General features: G+C 35.2%; 1 protein-coding gene across 2 annotated transcripts in view; it reads right to left on the reverse strand.

Annotated features, from left to right (window-relative positions):
- Nucleotides 1-18,053, reverse strand: part of LOC128866053 (patched domain-containing protein 3) — a 120,488-nt gene that overhangs the window by 91,506 nt on the left and 10,929 nt on the right. Inside the window, exon 2 of one of the 2 annotated variants that reach the window (XM_054106531.1) lies at nucleotides 1,312-1,456. The exons of the other annotated variant lie outside the window; for it this stretch is intronic. The gene's annotated coding sequence lies outside the window, so the exon portion shown is untranslated. The remainder of the gene's footprint in view (nucleotides 1-1,311; nucleotides 1,457-18,053) is intronic. 2 annotated transcript variants of the gene reach the window in all.

The following is an 18,053-nucleotide window of genomic DNA, read 5'->3' on the forward strand; positions in this document are numbered from 1 at the left end:
TTGTAATAAAATTGAGGAAGAAATAATTGAGTGCCATTAGTTTTTAAGTATAATTTCACATATAAGGCTCGACCAGATCCGAATGCAGCTACGCCTGCAAAATCCAACTTCTAAACTAGCAGCTGTTTTAGTTTTTGAGTGTAGGAAAAGCGGGCGCTGTTCGAAAAATCTGTGTGTCATAGGTTCTTATATTCAAAGTGAGAATCGATACCAGTAGGTCTTGGTTATGGTCTATGGTCGGAATGTCATGCAAAAGCACGCACTAATGTGGCGGGCATCACAAACTTAATCATCCATCCTACGCGTCATCTTTGTATTATTTCAATCGATATCAACAATTTAGCTAATTACACTTTAATTTGAAGCTTCTCACTTTCACTAACCGACACTTTATTAATTGGTTATTGTTACTTTTTATCTACGATACAATTTGGTTTAGATCTGCTTTATCGTCAAGCTTAACGAACATCAATCAATAATTACAGTCAATCCGCATTAAATCTGAAGCTAACTTTCATTTGAAGTGCATCGAACGCAACAAAGTCTCGGTGCTGATAATTGAAATTCAACGCTGCCAAATGCAACCAAATGTAATGAAAATTAATTTTCACAAAACACAAATACAAATACAATTTATGCAAATTGATATTTGGAAATGAGATGCATAACTGAAAGTGAGTAAGAAAAAAACGCAGATGCTACGGCACAAATTTTATGTGTCTTTGTGTGATGATTAACCTGAAGAAAACTCGCTTCAAATTTTTATTAGTCACTGACAGTTTGATAACCAATGAGAAATATTTTCAATACTTTTCACCGACTCAAAGCTTAGCAGCCGGCAGGTGTGTAGCTAAATTAAAGAAGCGCTTAAAAAGATCAATCAGTTATTTGGCTTTGTCGAAAAAATGTGGTTTAGAACCAGTTTGGAAGCATATAAAAATTCCAAGCGCAAGCCGAAAAGCGGAAAGAAAATTGGAGAAAATTGTAAAATGAAAGTGACTGCGTGGCTATGTAGCACCTTTACAATGGGAATTCAAGTGCACGGGCGGATGCAGCAACCGCAAAACATAGTAAAAATTTATATATAAATAAGTAAGTAACAACAAACACTTGTCTGTGCTGCTGCATTAGCAGAAAATTTATGTGCGGATTGCAAGTTATTCGGTTATTTGGATTTCGTTAAGTTGCAGTTGAAATTAATACACTTTTACTCTCGGCCTGTTTATTTAAGTGAATGCCAGTGTAGCCGCAAAATAGCGGTTAATGAAGTAGTTGAGTTTGTGGTGATGAAGGTGATGCATGAAGACGTACCTATATGCGTATGTATATGTAGAAGTAGAAGCAGAAGCGGCAATGGCTTTGAAATGAAACGTAGACAGCGAGTGGTTGGGCTTAAGGCGGCGGATTAAGACGTGAAGAGATGCTGTTGAGAGCTGGTCGCATGCAACCTACAAAACTGAGAAAATATATAATAAATAATTGCCAAAATATATAGCAAAAGATGCAAAATTTATGGGTTTAAGTAGAAATATTAGAAAATAAATTTATAGCAACGCTCAGTGCCCAATTTTACAGAAGCAGCGCAAAAATGCGCCTGCATCGCCTTAAGAAAACCAAAATTTGAAAGGTGTAATACCGCTATCTGCTTGAATTAGGTTTTAAAAAAAGTAAGGAAGAAAGTTTTTCTTTTGCAGAGTTGCTCAACACCAAATGTTACAAGATTGAAGCTTCAAATGCAGGTAAACTGACTGAAAGAAATCATCACTTTAATGGGACAGATATCTGTAAAATTTCGAAAAAAAGTTTTTTTTTTTTAATAAAATGTTAATATATCCTTCAGGAATATGTCAACAAATTTTAAGAACGTAAATTTAAGTATTTTTTATATTATGGATCGTCAACCGTGATGACTCTATGCTTTGCGTTCGAGCGCTGGGTGAGGAATTTTCATGTATTCAAACTTTAGACGCGTTTTTTCTCAATTGGCGTACACGATAACTCGAAAAGCTATTGACCGATCTCCCTGAAATTTTGCACACATCTTTTCTATGATATTACTTTCTATGTGAATTTACAAGTTTTCGAAGAAATAATTATACAAGTATAATTTGTAGTATAATTCATAATTGTATAAATTGTTATAAATAAATAAAATAAATAAATTTTTTCGAAGCAAAAATAAATAGTAGGAAAACTCGCCCCGAAATTCATTTTTTTTCACCATTTTTTTTCACCATTTTATTCCGCGAATTTTTTTCTATTTTTTTAATTCATATAGAAATTATTTCATTAATAACAAAAAATGTTCGGTGTTTTGTATTCAGGTCACTGACGCCGATGCCACAATGCCCGCCGATTGAGAAGTCCCACTGCGACCTTTCTTGAAGGATTGAGTGTACATCCGCCATTTGAAATGATTAAAATAAAAAAAAAATTATTAAAATTATTAGAAATATTATTTTAATGTATATATAAACTGTATGCCAATTTTGAAAAAAATATATTGACTTCTTCATTTTAAATAATTTTAATGAAAATCAGGGAAAACATGGCCGTTTACAGGTATCTGTCCCCTTAAATATTTAGTTTCTGTGCGTGGCTGACAGAGATTTTGAAAGGTACCAAACAAAGCATCGGTTTGTAATAGAACTTCGTCAACTTCTTGCTTGCAATCACCAGAAGGATATAAAAAACAAATAAATTAATGGCGCATACACTTCTATTAGATATTTTGCCGAGCTCCTCCTCCTATTTGTGACGCGCGTATTGATGTTGTTCCGCATGTGGAGGGACCTACAGTTTTAAGCCGACTCCGAATAGCAGATACTGATTTTTTTATGAGGAACTCTTCATGGCAGAAATACTCGGAGATTTGTCACTGCCTGCCGAGAGCCGACCGCTATTAGAAAACACTTTTTCCATCAATTTGCAGTTTCATGCACGGAGATTCGAGACTACGCACCCCCGAAAGGTAGTCATATACCAACGCATTCGGCTACGTCGGCGCAGGTTATAGGTATAGTAAAATTAATTTAAAATATGATTTGACAGCTAGACGACTAAGGTCACTGGGCGCTCCTTTCTTCAACAGCCTGGTGCAGTGCACCAACCTAAATCCAATCAATCTCCACCGTTATATCAACAGCTCTGGCTGGCTGTAGATATCTGCCTGTTGGAGGTCTCAAAATGGTATCAAGACGGCGCTTTAGTACTACTTGAGGAGTACCAGACCGGCATTTCAACCATTTCACCTACCCAAGGGGCGTGACGCCTTCCATACAAACCAATTTTTTAATATTACATATTTACACAACCATTAGTGCCTGAATACTGAAATTCGGTACAAGGACATTTTATTACCCTAACAGTTCAGAAAAGTGCGCGGCATTGGTAAAGGAGGCGAGACAACCTCCATATAAAGCAAATCTTTATTATTGCACAGTTTCGAAACCACTTACGGTAGAGTAATGGGACTTGGCAGATTCATTAATTTTTACATTTCCTATTTTCCTTGCAATTCGCTGCTCTGGTCTACGTATAATTTTCTGAGCATGGCTATAAACAATAATAAGTATATTAATTATTAGAGTAATTGGCGGCGACACAATAATGAGCTGTACGAGCTACACGACGGCATAGACATAGCGCAGCGAATAAAGATCCAGTGGCTACGTTGTCAGGGCCATGTCGTCCGAATGGCCACAAACACTCCGGCTCTGAAATCATTCGATGGTGGTAGAAAACAAAGGCGTCCTCTGCGTTGGAGGGATCAGATTAGATTAGATTAGATATATGAATGAGGTTTTGCACTTTGACCTCATGGTCTTTTGTGCCCTCTACTCATGACAGTACCTCATTCAAGACCAGTTCCCTTATTAAGCTCAGGATAAAGCTGGGTTGGATTGAGCGTATGTACCTTTCCTCTGACTGCAATTGGCCAAGATGTCTCAACCTTCTACGCGCTAGAGCGCTGCATTCTAGGAGAAGGTGCATTGGAGTCTGAGTCTGAGATTGGTCACAGAAACGGCAAGAGTCCGAAGACCAAATTCCGATCGTGTGCAGATGACTTCGCAGTCTGCAGTAGCCTGTGAGGATGCTCGTGAGCATTCTCAGATTATCAGGGGAGGCTTATGAGTTTTTTAAGCCTCTTTTGGTTGTACCCTTCCAGCAAGAATTTCGCCTGGCGTAGCCCCATGGTTTGGTGCCAGCAAACCTCCCTTAACTCTAGCTAAGTGATTCTTACGATCACTGAGGCCAGCTACCGAGAAAGTAATGGATTTCTTTTTCCCCGAATTATTATACCATAATACATTAAATAATTATAGCAAATCGACTCACTGGCAATTTTCGACAATTTATATTTTTCTTATTTAATTTTAATAATTGTTTATTGAAAATATTGTTCAATAACCTGTAAAATAAATCCAAGTTACAACCTTTGACCAAATTAAAAAATAAAAAAATATAAAAAAAAAAAAAAAAATAATTAACAAATTTCCATAAGTATTTGAAATTTTTTTAATTCGAATTTGTAGAAAATTTTGAGTACGTAGTTTTTTAGCACATTGAATTTTAATATAATAAAGTGCCAGCTTGAAGCGGCTGAAAAATAAAGTTGTTTTTTGGGAATTTGTTTGCTGACGGAACCCTGTTAGACGAGGAAGTCTTTTATTGGGAGCGCAAAGTATTTTATAGAATGCAAAGAAACAACGAATGTTCAACATTTTTGTATGTAGAAGAAAACATCCAAAGACTTCCTTGTCTAACAGGCCCCTTACATTAAGCAAAATTGCCCTATCGTGCATTACGAGTTGTTATAAATGCATTATAATTAAACCAAATAAGCGTGGATATACTTCGACAACTTTCCTCGAAAAAAATAAAAGTCAATGTTTCTATTTAAACATTTCATAATCTTACACAATTTCTGTTAGCAATTACAACTTGTTAGAGTTCATTACTTTGAAAAACACTGGCATCAAAAACGGTCAGTGTTTATTGCACTCAAGCAAATTTAATTGCATTTAGTTGTTTTTTTTTTGTGCTTGTAATTTTCCAAATGTTACCGGCGAAGAAAAGCCATATCGCTTTAATTGAATAGCTCTCGCGCATAACAATACAGCCTTAATAACTGAGAGGAAAATTATGTAAAAAAATATTTTAGAAAAAAAAGAAAAAACAATTTAACTCAACTACTGCCAGACAAACTTTCGTTTTACATAACATAAAAGTTTAGTAATCTTATGATGATGACGTTGAAATTAGAGCAATTAAGTGCTTAATTGAATAATAGATATTACCTGTAGACCAGCATGGCAGTAATGCCCCGACCAGGCACACTCGCACTATGATGCCTCAAATTATTATGGAAAACTACGATGCATATGCAGATATTTTGTACGAATGCGCGTAACTCAGCTATATCATTAGCTGTCTATGAAATGTGATACATATATCCATACATACATACATACATACACACATACATGTTTAATGTACATGCATGCACATGCTTGTTTGCTATATTTCGCTTGCGGAGAAAAGCGATTAATTTCTGCTACTGCGCCTCATTAGTCGCTTAGAAAGGCGCTTCAAAATGCGCATACTAAAACACTTTACATTGTAATGACTTGCCAACAAGCAATTTCACCGACTATAATTACAATATAATTTTGACTGAAAAGCTTAATTAATATAGATAAATTGGTAGAAGAAAGAGCACCAAGAGCTATGCAAATTATCTAAGAATGCAGTTGAAATTTTTTTGCGCAATTTCGCTATTGACAAAAGGCCAGTCATTGTAACAAATTTTAGCATTGAATGCATTTTTGGGTATGCTGAAAGAAGTGCAGCCAGTGCGGTACCAGCTGGTGGTAGTAGAGGAAGAGGAAGGCCTCCTCTGCGTTGGAAAGATCAGGTGGAGAAGGACTTGGCGTCACTTGGTGTGTCCAATTGGCGTCGGTTAGCACGAGAAAGAAACGACTGGCGCGCTTTGTTGAACTCGGCCAAATTCGCGTAATCGGTTATCGCGCCAATTAAGAAGAAGAAAGAAGTGTAGATTATTAAACCTAGAAATGTAGAATATTTATTAAATTTAAAAACTGGCTAAGAACGCCAGGCTAAGTCTCTACTGGAAGGGTATAATCAAGAGAGAAACTTAAACATCTCATAAAAATCGCCAAGAACAAGCTGAGAATTTTTACTAGTATTCTCATTGGCCAGTGCAAACTACGCAGCTCGAGATATAGTTTAACGACTCCTCTTGATTTTGCATCTCATCTCTAGAAACACCACCACACTTACTGCTCAAGTGCGTTGCATTAGTGAGAAGAAGCAGTAAACATCTTGCCCAGGTAAAAACAGGCGAAGCACGCATGCGCTCAAGCCAGCGCAAGTCGCTCCTAAGCCTAGGAGGAAACTGGATTCTAAGGTGGAGTGCAAATCTCAATATTATTATATTGTTGCATTCTATAAAGTTTGACGATAAGTTAAAAATACTTGGATGCTAGGTCGCAGACTGAGAGTAAATTTTGTGATCAAATTCATTCATTGTGATCATTCATTACACTGTACAACAAATTATATGTACCATCAGCGTCAAAATAAAGTGGACGCCGCATATTGATAAGTTTCGACTATGTGTTTGAAGTGAAACTTCTTAGGCGTCGATGAACGAGCGAGCATGGAGAGTAAAATTCCAAGGCCATGCAACGTTTTGGGCATTTTCGTTCCGCGAGAGAGAAAACCGATATAACGTAGAGGAAAAGGAAAGGGAGAGAGCTATACCTTATAAATATATCTTAGATACACTTTAGGCAATTTTTCCTGAGTTTTTCTTTGTGGTTGCTAATTTCTAGTGATAAATAACACTGCCTACTTTTTGGCGCTTGTTTGTTGGTGCAAACTCGCAGGAAATATATTTTTGTTGCCTACTTTTTGGCGTTATATTTTCTTGGTGCCTACTGTTTGGGGCGTTTTTTTGGTCCCAATTTTTTTGACTTTTTTTGTGTCTACTTTTTGGCGCTTATTTCCGTTTCCTGGCTAGTGCTTGTGCGTCCTATAAAGTGCTAGCCATTCCGGCGTCGGATTTATTTGTATTGCCTTGCGGTAATTTGTGCCGTTGCTGCGGTCCTGTAATCGCTGTTGTTGTTGCCACGATTTGTGTCCGGCGTTTATATAAACCGGTCGACCCTTCTCCGTTTTTTGTAAATTTTGTCTATTTGTATTCTCTGCAAATGTTGTGAATTTATTTAGATATATTTTCTTTCTCTCTCTCTCTCTCTCTCTCATTCACTCCCTCTGGTCTCTCTCTCTCTCTCATTCTCTCCCTTCCTCTTTCTTTGTCTGCCTTGAAAGTTTCATTTCTGTTATGTGTACTACGCTAAAGACCATTGAATTTTGGTATAACAAAATGCAAGTTTCAACGGATTCAAAACTTACATTGATTTTTGACAATTTTTTTGGCTGACGGTGTTGGGTGTTTTCTTTCATGTAAAAAAATCCGAATCGTGTTCAAACAAAATTCTTAAAAATCAGTTTGATCTTTGATATATTTGAAACTTACACTTTTGCACTGGTTTTGTCGCATATAAAAAAACTACTGTTGGACCCAAAATTGATCTAAGAATGTGGCCACGCCACACAGTGCGGCCGATTCCCGAAAAGCTGGCCAAAACTCAAAAAATTAAGTAATTGATTCAAAATTTCTTACTCGGGGGTTGTCGGGGTCGCTGATTACGAATTTGATCTTAAAATTTTGAAAATCCACCCCCTTCCACCCCTATTGGCCACCCCCTCACGTGAAATAGCGTATATTCAAGAACATAATCAAGATGCATGTAAATTTATATGTTTTCGGGGTCGCTGATTCACAAGTGGTAGCAGCTGAATCTTGTTTTATTCAGTAACCATTACTTTTTTGAGTAACCTTTAATAGGTTTCAAAGCAGCATATGACGGCGTTGTATTACTATACAGTTTGAAAACTCAAATTTTATAAAAAAAATTGCAAAAAATGTATCTACGTATTGCTGCAGCTAAAAATTTTGTGTCGAGGTATTGATATGTACTAAAGACTTCTCGTATTTTACTAACCTTCCGAAGATGATTCCATTTGGTTTTGTTCAATTTACTCCATTACAAAATCTTTCAAATGTGTACAACTTTCAATATTGATCGACAGTAATACGATGCTCAAACGAAGGCCACGTTGCGACTGAAAATACAGAGGATACTTAGGGTACAGGACGTTGCTATGAACGGTTTTCACTACTCAAGGCATTACTGTGCCAACCCAAAGACAAAAAAACTCTATCTAGAAACTTTTTTTTCGGCTTTTGGCCAGCTTTTTGGGAATCGGCCGCACTGTGCGCCAGCTCCATTTTTTTAGCAGGACTTCCGTTTGTATTTGAGTTTGGTTGGTGCTACTCCACTGGTTGCTGTTTGGTCCCCAGGCAGCGGGCTTATAAAAACTTGTAGGCGTTAGATATCTGTAGCTGCAAATTTTCAAGTTTTGTAGTCATACAGTAAAACTGAACTGATGTTCGAATTGGAAATTTTTATCTTGGTTATTCGTTGGTTTTATAGGCGGCCACTAGTTGGTTTTAAAAGAGCCGAAATATTGCAACCCAAAAAAAATTTGTTTTATTGTAGATGAGCACGCAGAAAGGGCTTTCAGCTCTTTCTTTAAGCTATATAAAAGAAACATAATGGAGATGTCTACGAGGGTCTTATTGAACGTCCTTGTCAAAAACAAACAAGAAAAAATTGGAAAAAATGTAAAATATCTAAAATATATTTTTTATTATTTTTTTTTCTTCTTTCTTTCTTCTTTTCTTTTAGCTCTTTCTCTTTTTCAAGCCGTCTAAAAAGTAAGATTTCAAAAGGATCTTAAATCTTTTTGAGCGATGACCTCCTCATGTGACGTGAGCCGTTGTTTTTTTTTTAAGTTTGGAAATAAAAAGTTACTTGCGACCAAAAACCGGCGAATATGGTAGATGTTGTAATGATTCATATTTTAATTTCATAATTTTCAACACTAAATTGGAAACACAGCTGTGTTTAATCACTTCTCGACACTCACTTTTTTCCTTTCTTCGAAATAAGTAAAAGTTTCCTGTTGCAATCGGCAAAGCCAAAAATAAAGTCATGCGATCGATATAACGGAAACTTTGGCAGCTATTGATGCAACGAGCGCTAACTCTTGATTTTCTGAGGAGTTATTGAATAACTCTCATATCAAGAGCACCTCATTAGATGATATTTGCCATTACTTATACTTAGGGAGGCATAGCAAATTGGAAATTCAAAGTTTTGTAGCCCTCATTCCCGAAATTTTAATATTTTTAGTTATGACATTCTTCCAGCAAACGCGCGCTATCCACATCAGGTACATGCACGTATCTCTTCATTGAAAGTTAGACTCAATTTGTTAATGAAATATTAATTCCAAATAGTTTGCCATACATAACAAACCATCAATGACAACAAAAAGCATCAACTAAAACCATTACGCGTGTGTAGCATTGCACTAAAACTTCAACGATCACGCAAGCAATCAAAAGACTTAAGCGCCGAACTTGTGCGCGCTGGTGGCCCTTCTTGCACGTTGCGCTCATTTACGAACTCTTTAAAGATGCTGTTCGTGATTACTGTTTTTGTCTTTAACGATCATATTTTCATAACAACATCAAATTTGTATAAACATAAATACTTTCATACATACACACATACATACATATGCATATACATAAGTATATAGGACTAGTGCCATTCATTTGACATTACTGTAAAAACAAAACCGGATCGTCTCACTCCGTATGTCTGCATTTGTAGTATTTGGAGCTGGTATTTTTTCTGCCACAATCTTTGGTAACCTCGTTGGTGATGGCCTGCAAGCAATCGCGCGCACCACAAACCATTTAAATTTAGTTTTAATTTTTATTTCAATTCCTTTTTGCATTCAAATATTTGTTTGTGTGCTGCTTCTTGTTTATGCATTTAATTTCTTTGCTTTATTTTATTTTTTTAATTTTTTTATTTTTCCTTAATTTCAATTTTATGTAATCCGTCTGCTAGTTGAAAGCGGTTCATGGCAGTCTGCTGGAGCAACATAAACAGCTACGCAATTTTGGTGCTGCGTTTACGAGTCGCATAAAGTGAATACACGCAAGTGAATCAGAGTGAGCAGGCGCCTGATGGAGTGAAGCAGAGTGGTAGGGAGAATAACACGTGAAGGCGGTAGACAGTAGCAGAGCTACACAGTTAATTATGTGTAGTTATATGCACCACAGTTTACACGTCCAGCTGCCAATGCTGGATGTATGTTATGTGGTACAGATGAGTTTATGCCAGTCACATTTCCAAAAGTATATTCAAGTATGAAGAGTTTTTTTCACGCGAAAAAGGAGATTGATGGACATTTTTCCACATTGAGCTTCTTTTTTGCTCCCGCTGGGGATTTCCACAATCGTTTTTGGGAGTACGAAATTAAATTTTTTATGTAAGTAAAAATATTGATGATATGGGCTAGCGTTTTTTGAAATAAAATTTTTGGTTTTCCTTGCTTTGCTTTTTGCTTTACGCTTTCCTCTTTTTTTATGTAATTTCCTTGGAATTGGGGATTTTTGAGGTGTCAACCAACATTTTGCTTCAATATGTAACTGAAGATTGCGCAATTCAAACTTTGGCACGATTGCTTTTTATCTTTTTATAGATTCCCACTACAACTTAGACGTAATACAAAAGATAAAAAACACAAATAAATAACATAAAAATAAAAAGCATCGTAACTTTAACCTTTAAAGTGTTATGAGTCAAAGCCAAAAGTACTGCAGTGACAAAAATTTATATCAACTACAATTAAACCATTTATATGTAAATGATATGTGTTTTCCAGCCAGTTCATATACAATTTTCGGATTTTTAGTTCCAATTTTCCTTTACATTTTTTTAAGGGTTTTACATTGAAAGCCATTTTGAGCTGTAAGACTTCAGAGTTGCGAAAAAAAAGTTTTAAATAAACTCTCAATGCGAAAAGAGTTTAGTTGGTTGATTGAAGTGGTAACTCATCCAGAATCTAACCACGCGCTTCCGCAGCATTTTGTTGCCACATCCTCGTTACCAATTTGTTTAACAGTTATTTACAGCAAGACCATATCCACTATGTGCGGTTTGGGAACCTTATTAGGCTGATGACGTCTAAGCCAGACAGTTGCTCTAGGTTCTCGAACAGCGGTTTGCACAGGGTTGACATTCTGTCCTTCCATAGGGCAGAGCAATCACAGAGGAAATGGAAGATTGTTTCCTTTTTCTCCGCTTGTTTACAACTGTGACAGTGTGTGTTGTGAGGGATGCCCATTTTGGCTGCTTGTTCTCCCACAGACCAAAAGCCAGTTATGACTGCCGTTAGTCCCCAGGCGTCTCGTCTCGTATCATGTTTAACAATATTAATGATTGTTTGAGGTTGTAGGTGGGCCATAACGTTATGCTGATTTTGCATTTCGTCCGGTCTCTCCATCTACAATCTGCCATTCGGAGGCATTTAAGGAAAATTGCACTCTTGACTGCACCTAATGGTGCGAATACCGATTCTGCAAGAGCGTTATTCATGGCAGATCCCCCTCTTGCCAGTTCATCTGCTTTTTCGTTACCTTCAATGTTGCGGTGTACCGGGACCCAGATTAAGGTAACTTTATGGTTTTCGCTCGAGGTGGTACCTACTTTATTCCACCACTTTAGAGGTTGTTGTAGCCGAATCCAGTGCCTAGATTGCAGCCTGGCTACCCGAAAGAATAGCGATATTGACTTAAAAGAGGAATCTGCGATGAGTAGCCTACAAGCTTCCTCAATTGCCAGTACTTGCACCTGGAAGACACTGCTGGTATTAGGGAGGCGTACAGATTTTTCAATCCCAAGTCAAGAATATAGAAAAGAGTTTACTTTCAAAAGTAATGTTGTTGTTTTTGTAACAGCACAAGCATTCTCTATAGAGGTATGAATAATACTGTTGGATTGACAATCCGTAGCTGTATATAAATCAGTGCTGTTCGCGTAACGACAGCCAGTGTCGTAGGAACGACTTTTTGCAAAAGAAATCGCATAGGCTGGTTGACAATTAAGAAAGTAATAGCTGCAATTTTAATTGAAATTGCAATATTAAATAAGTTTCTTTCTTCAATATAATCTCTCACCCAACCTCAGTGCACTTAATCCAGTAATCACTCACTAATTTCTCACTACCCGAGTAATGATTTCCCTCTGCTATCAATAATTTCACTCTTAGCCAAACTTAACAAGCAATACCTCACCCAGACATTCACTCAATAATTGCCTTACGATATGTAACTGAAGAAATCTTCCAAGCCCAAGATTTGCATAACTGCATCATGCAAGGCTGGATTGTAAACAAAAAGTGTACTGACAGATCGAAAACAATTTTCTTGTGAAATGAAAGAAGCAATATTACGAGTAAAATGATGTACAAATTTTGATTTTCTTTTAGTTATAGTATAAGGGTAAGCATTTTGGATATCTTCTGGTTCAAGTATAAGGGTAGGCAACTTCGATTTTTTATGTGCAATTCAATTTAATTCATATCAAGTCATTTTTTGTCTAGCAGAAAAAAATACATTTTTTACAAAAATTTTTTTCCATAAAAGACATTCATAAAAATATTAAAATAATGTACAACACAGCTTAATTATTCCTAGCAGGTATACGTAGATAAATTGCAAAATTCAATCATTACATTTTAACTTTCCATGAAAAGTAGGAGTCATTTTAAAAGAAAACTTCCAAGTTCTCAGTTGAACCTAATGAAAAAATCCAAAATATCGAAATTTCAAAAAAAAAAAAAATTTTTTTAATATTTGATTTTTATCAAAAATCTTTTAAAATTTTTGTTTTTAAATTTTTTTGTTTCTTTCTCAAACATTTTTTTTAAATTTCATACATTTTTTATATTGTATATTAATTTAAACATTTTTTTTTTAAGTTTTAAAATTAAAAAAATTTTTTTTTTTAATTTGTGTTTGTTTAACAATTTGCAAAATATGAACAGATTCTCCAAACTTGCCCCAGAATAGTTAAATTCGTTGGTATATTTTTGTAATTTATTTAGATATTTAGGTTCGTTTAAATGTAAAACAAGTTTATGAAACTGTCAATATCCAGCAATGAATAGAAAATTCAAGGAGAAGAAGAAGAAGATACATTTCAGCAAAGCCCATCAGTCACCTTCTATCTTAACGAAACTTGTACAGCACTATCCTTGTCACCTTAACCTTAAATGCTAATACTAACTTCGTAACCGTGAAATTTCGCCAGCAACACTGATTTCCAAATGAACAGGAAAGTCAAATTTATGAGCACCACCCCGGAAGCAATTGGCAAATTTTGGTAAGGAAAGTATTTTCAAACGAATTAACACACATCGAAAAAATACAAAGAAGATTTACTTACACTCTTTGCGAAGACGTTTAGCTTAAAAATGCCTTATCTTCGAAGTATTTGAACTCAGACACTTCACTCGCAAACGAACCGTCAGTTCTCGCTCAATTTTAAATGATATATGCATTTTAAATAGGTGTGAAAAAATATTGCTGGCATGCTGGGCGGGGTTTTCAAGGTGTGAACTGAGTACTACTGTGCTGTGAAATACATATGAAATTCCATGCATATTTCACGGCAATGAAAATTGTATGGGTTTTGACAGCCATTTCACGTGAATCGCGCACTTAACACTATGCTTCACTTAGTATGAGAATTCACCAGAAGCACTAAATAAATAAATTTTGCATTTGGCCGGACTTAGACACTTTTATTTTTATTTATTAAAATTTGTGTTATTAAGCCTTTAATTTCGTTGCCATTCGTTTTCCAGGTGTAAGTCACCTTCAAAATCAAACTTCATTGAAAAACTGTTTTTGTTTTTGGTTTTTGGTAAAATAGTTTACAAATTCATATTAGCTTCTGATTTATAACAGTAAATTGTTATGAGCGAGTGTACATATACATATCGCACCCTAAATACAAAAGGGTCACAACTCAAAATGAGCAGAAGCTCAAATATGAACGAGACGTTATCAATAAAACGGTCCGCGGATGACATATGGCAAAAATAAATTTTTTGTTTTTTGGTAGGACTGCTATAAGCTCACATGGCAAATTTCAGCGTTATATGTCACATAGTTTGTTTTCTGTGCTACTGTAAACAAGTCAAGCTCGAGTGTGGAAAATTTTGAGTTGTGCCCATTTTGTATTTAGGGTGCGATATGTGTGTACATTCCGTTATGCGCCTGATTGCTGTATGATGCGCATTAGTGTTGTTATTTTATAAATTTAAGGGATAATTGAAACTCGTGCACTGAGCGCGAAATATTTGCCAATGAAAAACTTGTAATGAAGTAAAAACAAAAAAAAAAAAAATCTTTTACATAATAATTGCATGTTGTCAATTTTAGCGATAATCTGACAAGTAATACATAACTGCATTCCTACATATGAATAAGTACATATACACATACACGCAGGGAAAATCCCGCTTGCTTATATACACATACAAGTACATATATCTGTGCGCCTAGTATTCCCATCTACTTACACATATGATTAATATGATTTACATATATAAATGCATACACACATACATACATGTAGGTGTATTTACTAATATACTTTACGTGTTTATTTACGTGCATACACCGATTTCGTTGGCAACAAAACCGGGGTCAGTTAATTTCAATTTGTGCGCCTGTGACATTTCAGTGATTTTTAATATTTTATTTTTGTGATAATATAACTAAGCTGCTAGTGGTTGCCATTTATTCATTTGGAATTACCCATATAACATATTGTATATATGTACATGGATACGTTAACAAAATTTCAAACCAAAAACTATAAAAAAATGCGCGAATAAGAGATTACAAAAAAAAAAAAAAATTATCGAAGCAAAATTCAAAAAACGTTTAAATGTAAATAATTTAAAGGTCAAGCGACAATAGCAAACGGTTTTTTCCATGCACAGAAAAATGTGCGAAAACGTGATGTAAACGTATTCGTTTCAAATGTGACTCAAATAATATTATATAAATTGAACTGATGGTTTTTGAAAAAAATAAAAAACAAAAAATTAAAATAAAATAAAATAAAAATTTTGTATATGGTAAATTGATAGTTTTTGAGAAAAAAAAATTAATAAATACCTACACATATTAAAAAGATCCACAAGTAGCCAAAATACGTAATATTTATTATTTAACAAATCCGCATTGGTTGATTTTTAATGATGCCACAAAACTCATAAACTTTGCTTACTATAGTAATTTAATGTGAAAACTCCGACCAAATACCCAATAAAGTATTTCTGCACCAATTATATAAAAGCTTACACCCTTTATAGGGTATATGGGAGAGTTCCTCCGCCTATTTCTGGTATGCGTTTCAATATTTTCCACAAATGCAGAGGCCTGCGGCTTTTTTATGCCGCCAATGACGGCCGATGGGTTTTCATGAGGAGCTTTTTCATGGCGGAAATTCACTCCGACTCTTGCCATTGTTTGCTATTAGAAAAAACATTTTCTATCATGTGGTTTTTCTAGCCAAATGCACTTCCGATTGGTAGTCACGCACCCACGCATTCGGCTGCGGTGGCAGCGACAAATTACCAGGTGTCAACTATTTGTTTGTTGTTATTATTATTATTTTTATTTATTATTATTATTTATAACTTTCATGCTTTATAAAAGAGTGCTGCATTCTACAATAAAAACTGTATAACTCTAAATTCTAAAATTCACAAAAATGTATCAAAGTTCACAAAAAATTTTATCAAAAAAAATAATACCATTAATATTAATTTTTCTAAAAACTCTGAGTATGCAGTTTTATATATTAATTTTAGTACAACACAATGCAAGTTTTAACTGATTCAAAATTTTCGATGGTTTTTAACATTTTTTTTGTCGTTGAGGTATTGAGAAAAAAATGTAGCAAATTTCAAAAAAAAAAAAAAAATGCATTTAAATTTCCAACCTTTTGCTCAGAATTGTTAGCAAAATAATGATAGTATTTTTCTTTTGATATTGTTGTATTTTTCTAAAACTTCTGAGTACTCAGTTTTATAGATTAAAATTAGTATAACAAACTGCAAGTTTTAAGTGACTCAACTTTCACGTCCATTTTCACAATTTTTTTTCGCTGAGGTGTTGAACAGTTTCTTCAAAATAAAAGACTATCAAAAATGTGCATTATATGCAAAAAAATTTTCACATATCAACAAATATCAACAAAAAAAAATGTGTCACATATCAACGTTCATAAATTTCGTTTTGACAGTGATAGTTCTTTTCCGCTGGAAATCTTAACAGAAAGCCAGCACCAATGTCCACGCCGATTGCGCCTTAGTGCAGCTCGAACTGAACAACGATGTTGCTCGAAAAATCATATTTTCTATCGAAGCGCATTTTAATATCGCTAAATATACAAAACCGCCGCATCTAGAGATCGGAAAACGAACACGTGATCGTTGATCCTTACTCAGAGAGTGACAGCTGAGGCAGCCAAATGAATGAAATCGCGTTCGCTAAATAATGGCAATGCTTTTTCGAATAATATCATAATATCCGAATAACTGTATTTTTACCCATATTTTTCCTCTTTATGCCAATTAGTATCTTTTTTTTTGAAATAGTAATATATATTTTTTATGCTCTACAAAATGCCGAAAAACTCGACAATTTGTCATTGTAATTTCATATAAAGCATGCGAATAAATGCGAAAATGTGCACACAGTCGGTCGGACATCTAGAAGTATTTGCTTCATTTAAACAACGGACGTAGGACTTGGTGCTGCCGATAAAGTACAGGGTGATCAGATTAAAGGTACTTTTCCCAATAGCGGTTTTTTGACAGTTCACGTTGACAAACTAAGTGCACCATTTTTAAATTTTTCGTACAATTGTACGAAAATCAATGCTCTGTGAAAAGTGTTTCTTCAGGCCCATTTTTGGCTTAATGGCTACGTTAATAAGCAAAATTTCCGTATTTGAGCTGAAGAGCAACCCGCAGCCATTCAATAACAGTCGTTACATCCATTGAAAACAACCATTTGGTGCGGCCTACGGGGCCGAGGCTGACGCCTATGTAACAATGAATAGCGAGCCCTTTCGCAAAATGACAAACGACTTTTTGATACAGAAAATTGAAGGCATTGATCTCTATTGATCCGATTGATCTCCACGATATTTGGTTCCAAACAGACGGCGCTACTTGCCATACAGTCCGTGAAACAATGGATTTACTGCGTCGTCGTTTCGACGAGTAAATTATCTCTGGTCTTGGATGAGTGGATTGGCCACCAAGATTATCTGAAATCACACCTTTGGACTATTATTTGGGGGGTATGTAAAGTCTAAATGCTTTGTGATAAGACAACTTCAATTGAGGCATTGGAAGCCAACATACCTAAAGTTATTCATGAGATACCAACCGAAGTCCTCCAGCGAGTCGTTCGAAATTGTTGTTTACAGATGGCCGAATTACGGCGCAGGTGCGGCCAGCATTTGAAAGGGATTATTTTTAAAAAATAAATGTCATGAATGGTTCTACACAAAAATAATACAGATTGCCCAATCAATTCGAATTTGCGTTGTTTTATTTCAGTTTAAAATCCGATACCTCTAAGGAGATTCAGAATCAGATCACTTATAGTTGCATCAATATCTAGAAAACTGCGTATGCAGTTTTATAGCCCTTCCATTGTATATAGTACTAGCAAACCCGGCCCCCTTCGCTGGGCACACTAAAATAGAATAGATATGGTTTAGAACAGAAAATATATGGTTTTCATATTATTTATTTCTTTATTCTTTATTCAAGCGCTTTGGCATAAACAATATTTTTTGTTTTTCTATTTGTTTTTGAGTAAATATAAAATATAAATTGAAAATCAGGAAAAAAGAAGATTGTTTTTAAATTTCAAATCAACGCATATGAATAAACAATCGTCTTTTTTCCTGATCATCCATGAATTTTTCGTTTCAACTTATATG

This window comes from Anastrepha ludens, chromosome 6 (genome assembly GCF_028408465.1).
Source record: "Anastrepha ludens isolate Willacy chromosome 6, idAnaLude1.1, whole genome shotgun sequence".
Lineage (NCBI taxonomy): Eukaryota > Metazoa > Arthropoda > Insecta > Diptera > Tephritidae > Anastrepha > Anastrepha ludens.